At 38.1% G+C, this 19826-nt stretch overlaps 1 protein-coding gene across 1 annotated transcript in view; it reads left to right on the forward strand.

The window, feature by feature from the left end:
- The first annotated feature begins 320 nt into the window (after positions 1 to 320).
- Positions 321 to 19826, forward strand: part of LOC130282440 (collagen alpha-1(XIII) chain-like) — a 191643-nt gene continuing 172137 nt past the window's right edge. The window contains exons 1-2 of the mRNA XM_056530694.1: positions 321 to 341; positions 15888 to 15914. The gene's annotated coding sequence lies outside the window, so the exon portion shown is untranslated. The remainder of the gene's footprint in view (positions 342 to 15887; positions 15915 to 19826) is intronic.

The raw sequence follows: 19826 nt of genomic DNA on the forward strand, positions 1-19826 counted from the left end.
AGGAGACATGCAGGGCTGTGGCAATTGAACATTGGCTCCACCTTCTTGACATTTGGTTGAGAAATAAAAAGGTGATTTTATAAGTTTGGCTGCCACTATCAGCTCCAGGAAAGGTACACTTTGCTTTTATATTCTAACAGCTATCCAGTGGTGTATGCAGCCCTTAGCAGTTAATACAGCTGACAGATTCCCTTTAATAATTCTTCACAATACATTTCCTTATGTGCTTTCAGGTCAGTCTATGTAAGATTGCACTCTAACTTTAATGTGTTAAATGTACTGCAGCTGTGTTTTACCTTCTATTTTTATTCTAGGGCCCTATTGGACGACCTGGTATTCCGGTAAGTTTTTATTTTTCCCTTATGTGCCCTTTTATATGAATTTATTGTTGACTACTAATAATTCTGTGCAGATCAAAGCAACAGCAGAAATGCTTTATTCAATAGCCCATAAAATGGGGACCCATAAGTTGTGTTATGCTTTTTGTGTTATATGACAGTATAATGTAGCAAAGATACTTTTTTTTTACTTTATTATATTGAGCATGAATAAAAACTACTGTTCCAAAAGAATGTATTTCATGAAAACGTTACTCATAGGATCCACATAAGATTTTAGAAGTCACGCCTGTTTTTGTCAATGACAGCAATGTTTTGTGCAATTATTAAGTCATGTATACCTAGCATTTGGAACATCTCCTGGCATGTATCGAATATACAATTATCCACCAAATAATCTGTAAAAAGACATCACAGAATCCTGGATGGAAGATGACTACACTGTGCAGGTGGCCAGGTGTAATATTTTGGAAGAAGTAAGCCAAGAAAGCACAGCGACCTGTACATCACATGTTGATGGTGGTCAGTTGTGCCTTTTTTTTTCTATTCTTTTCCTTCTGAAGCTTGTGTCAGCAGACTAAGGTTATGCAGAATATGTAAAAAGAAAAAAAACACAGAGATGGTGCCTTGATGGTGCCTTTACCCTTTTAATTCTATGGGGTAAAGGGGGGGTAGGTCGGGAGAGAAAGGGGGGGGGATTATTCTGCTCACCTTTCAGAGTTGTGCTGCAACCAGGCACAACTCTGTGAAGCGTTTTTGCTGGTGTGCGGCAAGGTTCCGGGGCCGCTAACCGCTGGAACAGCTGGCCGATGTTCTGGCTGGTCTCCGGAGCTGCGGGGTGCCAGCCGCTGTCGGCGTTCTGGAGCGTTGCTTCTGTGGTATGGGTACCGTTGGCTGGTGTGTCCCAGATGTCCAAGTGCAGTCCGCTGGCAGATGTTGCAGCTGCTGTCAGTGGTGATGGCCCCCTCGATGTATACTGGTCCCTTGCGGTCAGAGCGCAGTTGGAGTCACGGTGAGCAGAAGGGTGCCGCTGTCCTCGAGACCCCGGTGGGATAAAGTTCTTTTCGGTTGGTGATCGGGAGCAGCTTTCTTGCCGAGACCGCTGGCAGGCGGTGGCAATAATGTAGGAGAAAATGGCAGGAGTCCCCACGCTGGGGTTTCCCCTGGAAAAAATTCCTCGGCGTTTGCTGTGAAAGCGTTTCTCCGTTGCGACAATAAATGGCTAAAACTTCTTGATTAGAAGGGGGGATTTATTATACAAACGGGTTACAAAAATAAAAATAAAGAATCAGAAATGAAATTCAGAAGGTGGACAACGCGTTTCAAAAGGGAAATCCTTTCTTCTTCAGGTCTGAAGATTGTCGCAACGGAGAAACGCTTTCACAGCAAACGCCGAGGAATTTTTCCAGGGGATACCCCCGCATGGGGACTCCTGCCATTTTATCCTACAGACTAAGGTTATGAAAGTTATAAAGTCCTCCATTTCTTTGAAGTTAAGGGGTACTCCATAATGTTCACCCTTGTATGGCCAGTATAGCCCACTGTACAAATGTTGGTTCATGCTAAAGTGTTTATTTGAGTTGAAATCAGGACAATAAACGTAATGATTTAATCTAAAAATATATGACAAACATATGGTTATAAATACATGAAAAATATATCTTCATATGTTTTCTATAAACATCATACATTTTAGGCCAACAGAAATTATAGTGCATTTTAATCATATGCTATTAAGCATCTAAGACATGCCTGTGGGCTAGAAAGCTGTGTAGACAAATGTTTTTTTCCATCTAAAATATAATATTTCCTACTTACCTACTTTACCCTGCAATGATTTCAAAATATCTAGCAGTAAAAAGGAAAAAGCAAAAGTAAGTGATTTAAAAAGAAACAACAAACTTAATAGTTTTATTGTCCAACATTATAGTTTTCTAAAACCCCAAATAGTTTGTGTAAGGCTATAATGCAGCTTTGTAAAAAGGATTCACAATTCCCATCAGTCCCTGTCCTTCCTATTTTATTTCCTGAATTTCAAATATTCGGTACACAGTACAGCATAGTACAGATAGTTGTGGGGCAAACAATAATTAATTCCCTCCTGTACCTTCATACACCAATGTAGGTATATTCTTCCTATTTATGCAGGGGAACAGTGAGTGGTAATATAATGTAAAGGCGGAACACTTTTTATTCTGTTATATATATGAACTGTGCTTCACCTGGAAGGGGCTCATTTACTTTTTTCGGGGAGTGTTCTGCACATATACAGTATAACACCGTGACTTGTGCAGAGGTTAGGTTGTGAACTATGATGATCCCTTTTTGTCAGTGGTATGGTCTTATGTTTTATTAGAGATACTTGCCGCATTCTGATTGGAGCTTCCCTGTATGGAAAATAGACATGTGATCACACGTCTATTTTCCATACAGGGAAGCTCAATCATAAAGTAAATGAGCCACTTCCAGATGAAGCACAGTTCATATATTTAACAGACTATAAAGTGTTCTGCCTTTACATTATTTTACAATTCACGGTTCCCCTACATAAATAGGAAGAATATACATTGGTGTATGAAGGTACAGAAGGGAATGAATTATTGTTTGCCCCACAATTATCTGTACTATGCCGTAGGATACAGTCAAATAAGCAAAAGTTCTGTGGATAAATTGTAAATCCATTTTAGAATTGAAAGACATGCCCCCTCTATGCATCCCATAGAGATACATGGAGGGGGCGTGTTGGCCACAACTACCTGCGGGAATCAGAATGAACACTTTTGGCAGACTGCTGGGGCTCCGTTCAGTCGATTGCGGGGGGTTCCAGTGGTCGGACCCCCCTGCGATCTATAACTTATCCCCACCCTTTGGATAGGGGATAAGTTATGTTTCACTCCACTACTCCTTTAACTACACTGACCACATAGCTTAACAGTGTGGCACATCCCTTTATGATAGTTGTTTACCCTGAGGCAGCAGGCCATTTAATCACAGGATTTTCTGTGATTTCAATAGTAAATAGGTCGGGTTGTGAAACCACACCTCTTTTCCGCATGATCATGCCCGCTTTCTGACCGACTACGCCCCTTTTTGGGTTTGTCAGATTTGTAGGTTTATTTTGGCGCAAAAATGTGGCGTGGACACAATTTGTGGCCCAATGCATCAAGTTGTGGTATACTGCACCACATTACGGTGCACAAACTGAGAAAAGCAGTCGGGTTTACAATAGTAAATCAGAGCCATTATAGTCCTGCTTGTGATGATAAAGAGATAAGGCATTTTACATAGGCCATAAGCGTTCATAGGAACGCTCACCTAAAATGTTTAAAAACTATGTGTAACTTAGCAGCTATGCTACAACCCATATTCTGATGACGTATTCCCTTTAAGCCTTTTTCTTTTAGCACATTGTCCTGAGATAACCTTCATATTTAGTGTATGTGTGAGGGTAGATACAACAATTCTTACAGACATGTAACATCCTCTGTAAAACATGAAGCACTTTATGAGAAGAGGAAACGGTTTAGTAGCCCAGATACAATAAATAGGCGCCTGTATGACATTGAAGCTGCTCTGTCAGACAAGTCCCAATGGGACTTAGTTCAACAACAAATATATGAGGCTGACCTGTCTTTTGAAATTTTCCTGTAATGACAATATTGGTATTTAAAAAGATCAGGGACAAAAAAAACAGGAAAACCTTAAGTTCCAACTTGGTCTTCAAGACGCATTTGCCACTGGCCAGATGTTCTTCTACAGAAGCTGAAGACAGTTTCAAAGGGAATGTCCCATGATGTCATTTTATTGTTTAGTTTTAGATTGTGTAATCCATTCATTGCATGTTTAGGTTTTTACAAGAGCGTAACCTCTTTGATTACAAGCCAGATACAGATGATCAAAGTAGCACAGAATTTTAGTTTTTTGTTTTGCATCATGATTGTGGAACATCATCGATTATGGGATTTCCCATTTTAGTCTAAGCCATTTCATGAATCATTATTTTATTGCTACAATTCCATATAAAAGTGGCGGCAGGCACTGCAGCCACCAAAATAAAATGACCAAATAAATATATTTAGATAATCAATGGCTGCAGAGAGAGAATAAAAGAGACACAACATAGTCATTTAATGTGGAACATATAATCTTCTTGAATCACTGCAGTGTCTTCTTTCAACTTACCATTTAGTAGAAATGAATGCTTTCATGTTAACCATTTTATCCTTAAGCCAAGTGCAAGGATACTGTAAAAAGACACACAAAACATGATTGCCTACAAATAGCTCATGCTGGGCTCAGGCTCATAACTTCACTGCCCTAAATATCAATTTATTGCACATAATAACTTCTCTAGTAAGTTGCTTAACATTTTACTCTGAAGCCAAGCCAGAACACCCTGCTCTGTACTGACGAGGGGCAAGCACCCCAAAACAGCTGTCTGCAGATGGGTCCTCTTACCTTCTGGGGAGAATTCTGGCTTGGCATAAATCCCAATCAGTTTCTGAGACTCCGTAACTGGAGGTAAAACTGATTTTAGGAAATGCTACCTGTGAAGGTGGTGTGATGAGCTGCTTTGCATATTCCTTTTCCCAGAAAGCCTGTAGAGTCCTAATGGACTTTTTTTTTTGAATCTCCATACACATGAAGCGGTGTTCCTCCCTAAGAGAATACTTATCCCCTTTTCCTAGTCTACAGGCCTCTCACCAGCCAAGCCAGACCACCCTGCTCTGTACTGGTGAGGGGCAAGCACCCAAAACATCTATCTGCAGATGGTTCTTCTTCCCTTCTGGGGAGAATTCAGGGTTGGCATAATATTCAAATCAGTTTCTCAGTCTCCGTAACTGGAGCTGAAGCTGATTTTAGGGAGTGCTACCTGTGAAGGTGGTGTGATGAGCTGTTTTGCATATTCCATTTTCCACAAAGCCTGTGGAGTGCCTGTGGCCTTATTTTGAATCTCCATGCACCTGAAGAGGTGCTCCACTCTAAGTAGAATACGTATCCCCTTTTCATATATATATATATACATATATATAATTTTGTATTATTGGAAAGGTCACCAGTTTTGATCCATTTGAAAATTACTGAAAATTTGGCCCCTAGTGATCCTGTCTTCTAATGGTCATATGCACATGTCGAAGTAGAGAGGTAAGGAGGGTAATTCTGTAAGAGTTTACATCTTCTGTGCTAAATGATATGTGTAGGGTAGTATGTATATTAAGGCATTAGAGCTTTTGTTACCTATATGAACTAGGTTTTTGCTCACAAACACACAAATGTACATCATTTGCCTGTACCGAATACAGAAGAATGAGTGTTTTTGATAGGTTTGCTGAAAATACCACCAATTTATAGAATGTATTGGCAATATACCTCTTTAAAGGGGTTATCCATCATAAGGTGGTTTTAGCACGTACCTGCCAGACAGTAATGGACAGGAAGGATCTGCGCTGCATTGCAACCTGGGAAAAATTTAAGACAACAGTCATTTTGTATACTGTTAAGAATAAATGTTGGGTGAAAATCACATACGAATTGTGAGAAAACCATCACACACAGGTACAAAAACTATATTATGGACTACACTAACTTTACAGCCCCTGTAGCATAGTCAAATGAAAAACATTCCTGGAATACCACTTTAATAAGAACAGGATCACAGGCCTTGTGCTTACAAACATTAACATGGTGTAACAAAACTCACTGGTGGTTAGATTGCATGACTAGGCTTCACTTTTAGCTGTCACCTTTCCGGGGTCCTTTGGCACTCGCCATACTCCCCAGAACTTACAGTAGAGGAAATAAAATGACCAGCTGGTAGTTGTACAGAAAAGCGAACAACCACACATCAATACAAGAGGGGAATCAGACTGAGACGATTGACTATTAGATTACCAGAACTGGAAACAAGAGATTGGATGAATATATAAATGAATGATAATAATGGTAGCATAAAATCAAACAGAAGATGACAAACAAGACCACAACAAGAAAAGGTCCTAACTAACTCTCCTTAATCCTTCCCTAGATTCTATCCTAAACTAACACCAGAAATAGCCCTAGACTAAATCAATAAAAGTAATAAAAAAGCACTAAGGCTCAGAATAACACAACTTAAGTAAAACACTGAAACCTGTAAGGAAAACATACTGACCCAGACTCTATCGCTTCCAAATACTAATATCAGGATAGCATAAACAGAAATGCAAAAATAGATAAGAAGATTAGAACAGTGGAACTAAACAACAGGATAACAGAAACATTTTGATAAATTTTAAACATAGCATACACTATGAAAAGATTGCATGGACCTGGATCTTCTTAAGGCTATTAACCCCTTAACGACCAAGGAAGTATCTTTACATCCTTGGCCGGCTCCCGCGTCATATCGGGTCGGTCCCTGCATGTATCTGATGCCGGGACCCGGGGCTAATAACGTGCGGCAGCGATCGCTGTGCCGCGTGCTATTAACCCTTTAGATGCGGCGTCTAAACCGAAAGTGAAAGTGTGGGACTACCACAGTGAAAATGCGGTGTCCCGATCAGCTGGGACACGAACTGAGGTCCTCTTACCTGCCTCCGTCGTGTCCCCTCGGTGATTGATTGCTCCAAGCCTGAGATTCAGGCTTGAGCAATCGACCGCCAATAACGCTGATCATTGCAAAGCTATGGCTTTGCAGTGAACAGTGCTGGCAATCAGTGTGTGCAGTGTTATAGGTCCCTATGGAAGCTATAACACTGCAAAAAAATTGTGTAAAAAAAAGTTAATAAATGTGATTTAACCCTTTCCTTAATAAAAGTTCAAATCACCCCCCTCAAATCACCCTCCCATAAAAAAAATGTGGTATTGCCACATGCTTAAATGTCCGAACTATAAAAATATATCATTAATTAAACCACACGGTCAATGGCGTACGCGCAAAAAAATTCCAAAGTCCAAAATAACATATTTTTGGTCGCTTTTTATATCGTGAAAAAATGAATAAAAAGCGATCAAAAAGTCAGATCAATACAAAAATAGTAGCTCTAAAAACTTCAGATCACGATGCAAAAAATGAGCCCTCATACCGCCCCGTATGCGGAAAAGTAAAAAAGTTATAGGGGTCTGAGGATGACAATTTTAAACGTATACATTTTTCTGCATGTAGTTATGATTTTTTACAGAAGTACAACAAAATCAAACCTATATAAGTAGGGTATCATTTTAATCATATGGACCTATAGAATAAAGATAAGTTGTCATTTTTACCGAAAAATGTACTGCGTAGAAACGGAAGCCCCCAAAAATGACAAAGTGGCGTTTTTTCTTCAATTTCGTCGCACAATGATTTTTTTTTCCCGTTTCGCCGTAGATTTTTTGGTAAAATGACTGATTTCACTGCAAAGTAGAATTGGTGGAGCAAAAAATAAACCATCATATGGATTTTTATGTGCAAAATTGAAAGGGTTATGATTTTTAAAAGGTGAGGAGGAAAAAACAAAAGTGCAAAAACGGAAAACCCCGTGGTCCTTAAGGGGTTAAAAAAGCTACTTCCCAAGCTATCCAGATCTGAGCAATCAAAGATACCCTGATCCATTACTCTGGAATTGGCTATGAGACCGTTGCATAGCAGCTGTTCAAAACAGACTAACAAACAAGAGAATATAGATCAGCTAGTGAATACTTGCTATCCGTAACACATTTTGTGACATTTTTGTGCATTGCTTGAATTTGGCCTTCAATATTTGATTTATCACAACTGCAGAGTAAGCAGAAAGGATCTGTAGCTAGAATATGCGCACGGCTGTCATAGATCTTCATAGTGCACTGTCCATGTATCATACATATCATGTCCATAGAAACCACACATACTTACAAGAGGAATGTAAATAAACATTCCACCCATGTAGCCATGATCCTAAGATTGGCTGTAAGTACAGAACATAATAACAAATGTGAGCGTCACATGTGCTCTTCTTATTCATTCTCGATTGACTTCAAGCCATACAACCACTTTTAAAATAGCTACAACCTTTTCTCATCACATTATGATATTTGCCAATACCAGATATCTAGGTAACCAGCTCTAAATACACATGCACTGTAACTATTCTAATCTTTATATTTGTAACATTACAACCCTTTAATTTAGAAATCCTTGCATATATTTCTGACTTTTCTTACTTCTGTGCTTTCTTTTCTTCCCTCGTACTCATTCTTCCTTCCTAATGTAGCGCATGCCAGGAATCAGATAATTCCTGAACTGTATTTGCCATTTGTATAACAGTGCATATACATTTCAGGGAAAACAATCCTACATATAACTGGTACCATTTCTTCTGCTTAAAAGAAAACATCTGTTAAAACCTCCTAGACCATAGTTGTTAAGGTAGCGTAAATGCTACTCTCAAAACTTAAATTCACTTCCTCTTACAAATGTGAGATTAGTTTAGTGTTCCATTGAAAAACAACCTGTATACTTTGTGTGATTCATAGTAAACAAGCTGGATTTTAGATTTAATAGGTTTATCAATGGCCATTTACACATGAAGATCTACAGCTAGATTTGGATGCTTTCTTTCAGCCTATTTTCATAAACTCTTTTTGTAAGCCAAACTATCAACATTTTCCAACTTTTTAAGCACCTAAGCTCCCCAATTATGTGATGAGTAGATGGAAACTTTATATTTATATTGGACTTACTGGGGTACTCTTAAATTAACTGGTGCCAGAAAGTTAAACAGATTTGTAAATTACTTCTATTAAAAAATCTTAATCCTTCTAGTACTTATAAGCTTCTATATGCTCCACAAGAAGTTCTTTTCTTTTTGAATTTCTGTTCTGTTCTGTCTGACCCCAGTGTTCTCTGCTGACACCTCTGTCCATGTCAGGAACTGTCCAGAGTAGGAGCAAATCCCCTTGGCAAACCTCTCCTGCTCTGGACAGCTCCTCACATGGACAGATATGTCAGCAGAGAGCACTGTGGTCAGGCAGAAAGGAAATTCAAAAAGAAAAGAACTTCCTGTGGAGCATTCAGAAACCTATAAGTACTAGAAGAATTAAGGTTTTTTAATTGAAGTAATTTACAAATCTGTTTAACTTTCTGTCATCAGTTGAGTTAACAAAAAATATTTTCCAGCAGAGTACCCCTTTAAATTTGCATAAGTATAAGTAACCATAAGTAAGGCTAAGTTCACACCTAGTCTTCTTCCCCACATACATTGATTCTCAAAATAAGTATAGAGGGAAAAGGATATCATGATCAACAGTATGAAATCAATTATAAGAAATTGTTTAACACAGCTAATTAGAAATAGCCACCATTGAAATAAACTTTGAATATACTGGAGATTCCTTTTATTGAAAATGTAAATACCTCATTTTCAAAATATGTGTGTCCTTTAATTGGCAAAGATACTATTTCCTAGTCTTAGAACATTTACAATTTACACCACAGCCCCAAGGCTCAAGTCATAAACATAAAAGGGAGGTCATGCTGTTTTGGTTTCTTAAATTTAGGCTGTACCATCTTTTGCTGAAAACTGGCACCATCCCATACTGCAGCTTTTCTGAATAGGGGAACTATTGTTTTAGTTAAAATAATATTGTAGCCACCTTACTTCTGGATGCTACACATTTTAAGATTGTTCCTCAGAAATCGGCATCTGAGGCTGAAGCCATGGATGTCATCTTGAGAACTACAGATGGTTGGTTATCAGTACATTGCACTTACACTTCAGTCAGCTCTTAGTGTAAACCCTTTTGCTTCTTTTGCTTGAAGGCAATGGCTTAAAGGGGTACTTCGGCCCTGAGACATCTTATCCCCTATCCAAAGGATAGGGCATAAGATGTCTCACTGCGGGGTGTCCCGCCACTGGGGACCCCTGCAATCTTGTATTCGCCACCCACCTGGTTGAGCTGCACACCGCGGTGTCAACTCACAAACAGCCCGGTGGCGACCATGGGACCGGAGTATCGTGACGTCACTTCTCTGCCCTCGTATGATGTCACCCCCTCGCCCCTGCTATGCAAGTCTATGGGAGGGGGCGTGACGGCCGTCACGCCCCCTCCCATAGACTTGCATAGCGGGGGCAGGGGGTGACATCACACGGGGGCAGAGTTGTGACATCACCTATCCTTTGGATAGGGGATAAGATGTTTCAGGGTCGGAGTACCCCTTTAAGCATATTCAAACTACAGTATGTAGGGAAGAGGCAAATATACTGAGAGAGATATCCCTGTGTATCTTTGAAATGGAAGGGCCTAGGTAAGTATACTTTGTGGATGTGCTAAGCACCTTCTGTCTAATAAAAAAAAATCTGTACCTTTACTTCAAATGAAGACGTTTTTTTTAGTTTTTTTTTAAGTAACTTATAAAATAAATACAGCAAGTTTATTAAAACTTTATCGTATGTTCTGGACCTATTATAGACAATGGGGCAAAGTGAAAAAGAAAGCATTACCCTTTAACTACACAAGGTTATCTTTATATAGGGAGAGATTTATGAAAACCTGTGTAGAGGAAAAGTGGAGCAGTTGCCCATAGCAACCAATCATATTGCTTCTTTTATAAGAGGCTTTTTTTTTTTAAATAAAAGAAGTAATCTGATTGGTTGCTAACTGGTCAACTTTTTCGCTACACAAGTTTTGACAAATGTCTCCAATAGTCTGTAAAGCATTTTTAACAGTCCAGAATCCATGTTAAAGTTCAATTGATTTCCATTGATTATCAGGGAGATAAAGGTGGTCTTGGGATGCCAGGACGAATGGTGAGTGTCATTCTTCACTTTTTTGTGTGTGTGTGTGAAAGCTTTTTAGCCATGCAACAAATTGAAGACATGTAAGGGAGGGCTGGCAATGTTTGGCCTTGGGGGATATAGTAAGTGGTGCATGATGGAGAAGCATCCTTTAACAGGTTTACAGTAGTTTACTTTTAAGGGAAGGAATGCAGAGCTAGAAGCCTATACTGAACCGGCAGTAATGTCTTGCTCTAGGATTATCGCGGCTCTTTTATTTCTTTGCCTTAAAGAAATGTCGACGAATGATTGTTGCTTTGAGCCATACAACAAAGTTAACAGCTACTGTGTATAACAATAATGATAGTATACACCTTCATTACCTAAAGCTTACAGTGGATTGAAGCTTTACTTTTTTTATCAGTAAAATAAAAGAATAAGAGCTGCCATGGGCAAATGCCCTGTTGCCCCCTTGCCAGCCCTTCCTTGTCTATATAATGCATGTGGATAGGGCTATTGTTCTGCGTTGTTTGTGGCTTCTGGAATTTCAAGTGAATAATACAATAATACAAACACTAAGCGATATATATATATATATATATATATATATATATAGGGGTCAGTACTTTCCTCAGGGAGAGGACACCTCTTCAGGTGTAACGGAGATTCAGGTTAGGCCATTTAGCACTCCGCAGGCATTCTGGGTAGGGGAATAATTCCTTAACAGGAGCTAAGCTGATACCAGGGAACACTACCTGAAAAGGTTGTGTAATGAGCTACTTTGCATATTCCCCTATATATATATATATATATATATATATATATATATACATATATATATATGTTGTAAAGCGTTGATATTTATACATGACTTGTCATTGGAAGCGTAACACTCGTGTTAACTGCTGGTTTGAAAAGTGTTGTTTTCTTTAGCAGCATGTAATATATGTCCCTGAGTAAGGCAACCTGCTGAACTGCATTACGGTTAATTTACTGGTCTGAATCCCGCAGTCACAACGAGGAAATTGAGACCCATGGCAAAATCCCTTTTCTTCCTTGGGAACCAGGGAATACATGTTGACTTTTCCTTATTACTAGTGTCATGAACTTTTATAGAGAGTTAGAGATATGGACAGAGATTGGGAATCCCACTGCTAAAGAAAGCAGATTGATTTCCTTCTTAACATGAGAAAATTTATGTGAAGAATTTGTTAGTTTTTCCAACCAGTCATTAAATTTATATTTATACGAGAACTGTTTCCTTTTTTTCCATCAGATAAACCAGTTGGTTCTGTATTCTATGGCAAAATTATACTTTGTTTTAAGATATACCATGTAAGCTTCTGGGAGTAAAACTATAACAAGCATAGGAGTAAATGATTAGATCTCCTGAATTGTCCCATAGGGTGTCATGCACATGGATTAAATATCTGCAAGTTCTCTTCTTTCTAAATAGATTAATTGATGTAGAAATGTATAAGTGAAGATAGAGCTTTGTTCAGTTACTGTAGGATGTTGGTATAGTCACAAAAGTTGCCCCTTATATACACTTTCTGGGGCCCTCACAAATCAATTTTTATACTAATGAAATTCTCACAATTTAGTGTTTGGACATCTACAACTGTCCTTCAATGTATTGCTTATTGTTACTGATCCAAGTTAATTTAGACATGTTAACGTTAGCTATGAACTTTACATTACTTTGACAAGTGAAATAACTATCATCCAGAATGAGAAACATGTTTTTTCTGAGCCTCCTCTGGGGGATTTAACTCACGTTGTTCATTTACTTTTTTGAGCCAAAACCAGAAGTGGATCTAGCAGGAACATCCCATGCTGCATCTGCATTGCTAGAGCATATAGTTATACCTTCTAATGTGTAAAAATGTGTTTATGCCATTTATTTAACCAAATCTATGGACAATGATTGAATAATACCATCATGCTGTTAGTGAATAAAAAAAACACTGTTTACAGTACCAATAATACCACTATATAAATTGGATAATAATACTGGCGCAACAGGAAAACATATCACCAATACAAATCGACTGAATAATGCTGTCATACAGTTACAGAATAAAAAACACTATATATATATCCCCCTATATAATGACAGTATAACAGTAAAAACCAGCTATACAGACCTTATAAGTGATAACAATGTAATTGTATCCTGTGGCTCACAAATAACAATATCTTGGAGTAGTTCTCTTTAACTTTTCTTCTCCATTCCACAATGATGACTCTTCAAGCCATGACTCTTTTCTAAAGAATCTACTAGAAAAACATCTTAGGATCCTTTATTTTCCAACACCCATGTCATCTGAACCTCAAAAGGTAGTAAGCCCCCCCCCACCCCCCTTGGTGCCCTGCACAGTAAAAGTGGGTAGGTAAGTAAACCCTCCGTTAGATAGATTCCCCATTAAGTATGTCTCCCAAGGCAGTTAAGTCGTTTCTTCATTATGTAGTTATTACCATAGGTAGGCAGATTCCCTATTATGCATGTAGTCCCCCCTATTAAGCATATATATTACACAATCACACCAATAGGCAGGTAGTTCCCCTGAGAAGAAAGCTAGTCCCCTGAGTAGACAGGAAGTTTTCTCCAGTAGGCAGGCAGTTATTCCCATTAGCAAGGCAGCTCCCAGGCCCCCCACCCCCACACACATGCAGTTTTCCCGCTTAGTTCAATTAGCCGGGTAAGCCCCCCCCACCACCACCACCAAACAACAAGTTCCCCTAATTGCATCAACATAATAAAAATGTTACACTCACATTCTCTTCCATGCTCTGGTGCTCTTTTTTACCATTCATTGGTTCAGAGTAGAGTTGATTGTCTTAATATTGCTTATATTGAGCTTGATATCTCTTCATGTTCTGTACATCTTTAACAACTACAAGCTTATATTTGTCTGCCCCTTACTAGTCATATTTGTTTGGATTGTTTGTCCATACCTTTATATTTTATATTCCTGCATTATTGTGAGGCTCTGTGTATACATGTGCATGAATTTAATTGTTAGTAATAGGTTATAAGCAACCCTGGCATGCATGCCATTGAATTTGTTCTGTTGTATACCCATGCTGTAAATCTGGAAAGTAAAGTTCATTTAGTTAGGGAGAAACCAAACACTGTCTAATTTTTATATACTGTAGTGTAAACTTTGACTAAACAGTCAAAGAGTGTACCAGATTTTTAACAGTTGTTTGAAAACTGGCACACCTTCAGATTGTTGAGTCTACCTTTCCTCCATTAATAAGTTGGCTTAGTTTTATGGAAAAAAAATATGCACCAAAAAGCGGCACATTTCTTGGCACATTTAATCCACATTGCCCGTTTATTAAAGTCACACCCACTTTCATGTTGAAATGTGATGCAAGTCATGTAAGCCAATTTTCTATGCTAATTACACCAGATTTTAGGTGCAGGCTGTTTCGATATTATACCTCGGTATGCATACAATAAATTAAACTTAAAGAGGTTTACAGGGGAAAATAAAAAATATCCCAACATCTGGGGGGGTAAAAACATACTGGGGGAGATTTATCAAAACCTGTGCAGAGGAAAAGTTGACCAGTTACCTATAGCAACCAATCAGATCAATTCTTTATTTTTGCAAAGGCACTCTAAAAAAAAGAAGCAATCTAATTGTTTGTCATGGCCAACTGGTCAACTTTTCCTCTGCACAGGTTTTGATAAATCTCACCCACTATACTCACCTCTTTCGGCCTTCGGTTCCCCACAGCTGCTGTGCCAATGCTTCTGATATGCTTCATGTTTGCCCCTGCTTCTTTGGTATTGCTGTGACATCCCAAAATCACAGGAACTGTCCAATCACCAACTGAGGCAAGACATCTCTGTGGCTACAGGTTGGCTGAGTGGGCCAGTTCCTGTCGGCTTGGGAAACAGAAGTTAGTGGAGGACCGGGATCATTGGCATGGCATAGGGCAAGGAGGTGAGTGTAGCATGTTTATTATTTTTTAACACCCCTAGCCATTTTTGTTTTCCTTGGACAACCCCTTTAATATTATGAATATCACTTTCATTTGTGAGCTTGGAGTCATCCAACCATAGCAGCTATCTCAATTATTATTATTATTTTATTATTATTATTGGTTAATGTGGTTAAATTGGGAAAAAGTTAAGACATGGGAGTTCTATCTATATACAGTACTTCATTATTTTTTGTTCCAGATCATTTGTTTCACAACTTTTTAATAAAGCTGTGTTGAGTTTATTTTTCAATACTGTATTTTTGGGTTGTGAAAACGGTCCATGCTAAATACATACAGCCCTGAAAAACTATATTTTAGCCTTCACGCTACTTGACAGCAGACTGGTTGACTAAAAGTAAGAAACTGTGCAACTCCATTATACCCCGTTGTTCTTTAGATTTTGTCACTGTGTTGTTTCCAGCATCATGTCAGGATCATGCAGATTTTGGCACGGTCGTGGGCCTGTCAGGTCTTAGTTAATTGACGCTAATTCCTGTTCATAGTACAGCTAATCCCTTCACCTGCATTAAATCACTTTAAGTTGATAAACATTTTTTTTTTTTTTTTTTACAAAGAACAGATGATACTTGTTCAATTGAGGTTTTATGTAATGAATACAAGTAATAGGTCACAATATATCATGCCAGAAGCTGAGTGACTAGGGGGTCACATCTGTAACACACATTGCTCTGTTGTTTGTCCTCGGCAAAGTTGTTGATGATGTACATGCTAACAATGGTCCATTCTCTGTGAAGCTCACCTATCTTTCTTTCTACTTCTCTTCCATTTTACAATTGTGTCTTATTACATGGGACTTTGGCTGATGAAAATGATCCAGGGATTAAAGGGTCATCCAGGAGAGAAGGTGAGTCAGCTCCGCCTTTCCACGGAATACCCTCTAACCACATGTTTAGCCATCTGGAAACTGTTTACATGAAGCCAGAACAACAAAATGACTCCTCTTTTGAGTTTCTGCTTTCTTACTTCCATGTCTGTAGATAAAAGCCTCGGCTGCACGTAATAACTCCCTTCCTAAACACTGTGCTATTTAGGATTCTTTGCATAACTTAATGCTTGGTACCCCTAGACCATCTTGGCGCTAGCAACCACATGGCAAAGGGCTCGCCTGTGTTGAAATTATAACCTCGTAAACACCCACAGAAGTGAAGAAAACTTTATACTGACCAGAAATCTTCACCACAAAGCCCATATGTAGTTGTTCTTATAAACTGGAGACACTATTGTATTGGACCTGCATAGAGACAGGCTCAGCACTTTGGGAAAACCATGTAAATCTATTAATTTTACTCAGCTAAGATGGAAAGCACAAGTGTTGTGAAACAATAAGCAATCTGCAACCACATTACGCTGACAAAGATGTTCTATAGTCAAGCAGGAAGTAAGGCGGGATACATGCCTCCAATAAATCTACTGACAGTAAAAATAGAACTTAAATATGAAATAAACTATATGTAGAAAGCTCATCACATCTTTAATAGAGCTAATGTCTGCTTTCTTTTACACTCCATACAATATCAATTGGAGCATTTTTGAACTTTGCATTGTAGCAATTCTCTATTATTCCTCTTGGATATGTATGAATTTGGTAACAACTGGGTGTAACCATTCCCCTTGTGTTTCTGTACCATCCAATCAGTGCAGGTAGTATTTGTATGGGACACACCCTATTGAACAGGGGAAATATAATGCAAAATTGTAAATTGAGTCAAACTTTTTTTTTTTTCTAAATATCTCTTTATTTGACATATTAGATCCTGCCTAATACCTACTTTGTGGAGGAATGGTAATGTCTGAAACACTATATATATATATATATATATATATATATATATATATATATATATATATATATATATATTTGGGAATATACCCCCCCCCCCAACACACAAACACACCTCCGTTCCCAAGAGAACGATTGGGCAATGCTTCTAACAGGGATCTCTATTGTTCCTTGGTCTATATTCCAACCTTTTGATGCCATTTAGAAAAAGCTCTTACCAGATGTAGCTTATGAAATTTACCGAACAAAAGTTGATTTATTTTAGGGATTAAGCCTGATGATCATCCTGTTTCAACCAAAATATCCAAAATAGATCTTTAGTAACCTGCAACTATAACATCTTCTGTTGAGTCTGAAAAGCATGGCTCAGTTAGATGGTATTCAAAGTTCAATTTCTTCCTGAAATCCCCTAAATGTCTGAAATATTTCTTCCTTAAATATATTTTTTTACCCACAAAACCCCCACTTTCTTCCATTTGTCAACACTCCATCCAACCGTCAACACTCATTGCATATCAACTCCCTAAATTGAATATTAATTATTTGAAAAAGATTGAATGGTTACCATATAGGAGAGTTGTTATATAATAAATAATATATATATATATATATATATATATATTATTTATTATATTATATATATATAATTTATATGACCCCAACTGTAGTTTATTATATATATTATTATTTATTAAATTATAGTAATATATATATATATATATATATATATATATATATATATATATATTACTATAATATAATAAATAATAATATATATAATAAACTAAAGTTGGGGTCATATAAATTATTTTAATAAGGTTCATTCAGCCCACAAATGAGATGGGAATGCCACACCAATGTTTTATGTTTAAATGTATTCAATAGGGGGTGTTAGATTGAGAGATTCTCTATCCTTAGATATTTAAATTACTTAGTCAAACATTTCTAGAAAGAAGCAGAGGATGAATACAATGCGAAGTTCAAATAAAGGGGTTGATCTTTCATGAGGATTACAAATAAAACATTTTGGACTAGATATAGAAAAGCTGAAAACTGCTTCCATAAAGTTGCCAATAGATATAAAATTCATAAAATCTATGAGGGCTGCAGGACAATCCTGTGATTCCATTTTATGGGGAAATTTGGATTGATAAAAAGTTGCATTTTGCTGGTCTTATTCTTTTCCCCATTTTCTATTGCAAGAAGTGTTTCACTTATCTATTGAAAAAATCTGGACAGTCTTGTAATTTCTGGTCTTTAAAGGGAACATGTCATACCTTTATGCCACCTGTCAGGACAGTCCCCTTGTCTTCTCCCCATCTTACCAGCCTTGACTGATAGACTGCTCCCTGTTTAAGTATAGGAAAAGATCTTTCAATCAAGGCTAGTAGGGCAGACCGAAGCCCCTGGGGACCGCCCTGATGTCTCGTGGTTTAGACAGCATGAAAGTGATGACAGCTTCTCTTTAAGTATAAGATGATAAAATTATAATATGTTTTAGAAATAAAAGATATCAGTTTTATTACATGTGAAAAAAAATCTAGCGGCATGCATGAGAGCAGAATGAAGCACCTTTTCTGTAATAATTGAACTGACTATGTGTACATGATGACTACACATCCATGAGCATGTCTATTCTCATTACATTATTCAAACATCACAATATTGTTGTACAGCTGTCTCTTTAGTCAGATATGATATGTAACTCAATTGAATCATTCTGTTTTCCTGGAAAGAAAAGTTATTTAGGACAAAGGAACATAGCCCAGGCCACTCTTTTACTGGCATCGATGAATGTTACTGAACACTAACACGTGTTGACACATTTAGGAAATGGGAAACAGTCTACAAACATGTAAATGTTTTTTTTGGTTTTCATTGAAAGGCCTTGGCTTAGAGTAGTGGTGCTTCCAACTACCAGACCTGTATATATATATATATATATATATATATATATTTATTTATTTATATATATACACACATAGAGGGACATGTATCAAAGATTTTACCCCTGTTTTGTGTGTATTTTTTTGCGCAAAATTTTGCGCAAGCCCTTTTTTTGCGCATTTTTTTGCGCACGTTTTGGTAGAGCATATCTTCCAGATGTGGCTGAATCAGGGTACCTTGGAGTGACATATATAGTACACATGGATTTATTACCTGCGTTCTTTTCCTTTGCACTAAAAAATTTTACGCAAGTGCGTCTTTTTCCCCATAAATATAAGCCAACTTTAACTGCACGTAGCAATCCTTTCTATTTCTGAAGGAAAGTTCTACTAAGGAACCACCGGAATGTTTTTACTTTCCTATCTCAATTCCTCATTTGGTTTACTTTATATTTTTACTCCTTGGTTATTCCAAAGCACTTTTAAAATAATTTGCATATAGAATATTTGTTTACAGTTCAGTTATTCATTAGATCACTTGTATATTGTTATTTTATGATCCAACAATTTAATACATTTACATAGGAAATGTTTGATTACTTATCATTGAACAAGCTCCGTCACATTAAAATAGCTTTGTAATCCACTTAACACTGTAGATCATTCTCCTTTTATTTTTACAATTTACTGCTTTCCGTTATTCTTTTCCCCAGCGCCCGGTAAGATGGTGGTATCACTGATAGTCAGCCGTCTTACCATGTGACCACGGGGGGTTTCAAACCCCCCCCCCCCCCCAGCGATCGCTGCTATCAGCTAGTCAAATCTGACTAGCTGATAGCAGCGTTTCGCTATGAGAATACTTAGCAGTGCGGTGTGTGAGTCCGGATCACTGGGATCGGGACACACACCGCTCTGCTAAGTGTCCCTAACCCGTCCCCCGGCGTCACTTACCCGGCCATGCGGTGTCCTGAGCAGTCCCGGTGCGAGCGGCGTCCTCCAGGGGTCCCGGGGGTGGTGCGTCCCCGCGGTGAGTTTGCAGCAGGGCGGCATCTTCATTGGCAGCAGTGAGATCGCCGTAAAGCGATCTCAC

This window comes from Hyla sarda, chromosome 7 (genome assembly GCF_029499605.1).
Source record: "Hyla sarda isolate aHylSar1 chromosome 7, aHylSar1.hap1, whole genome shotgun sequence".
In the NCBI taxonomy this organism is placed as follows: Eukaryota; Metazoa; Chordata; class Amphibia; order Anura; family Hylidae; genus Hyla; species Hyla sarda.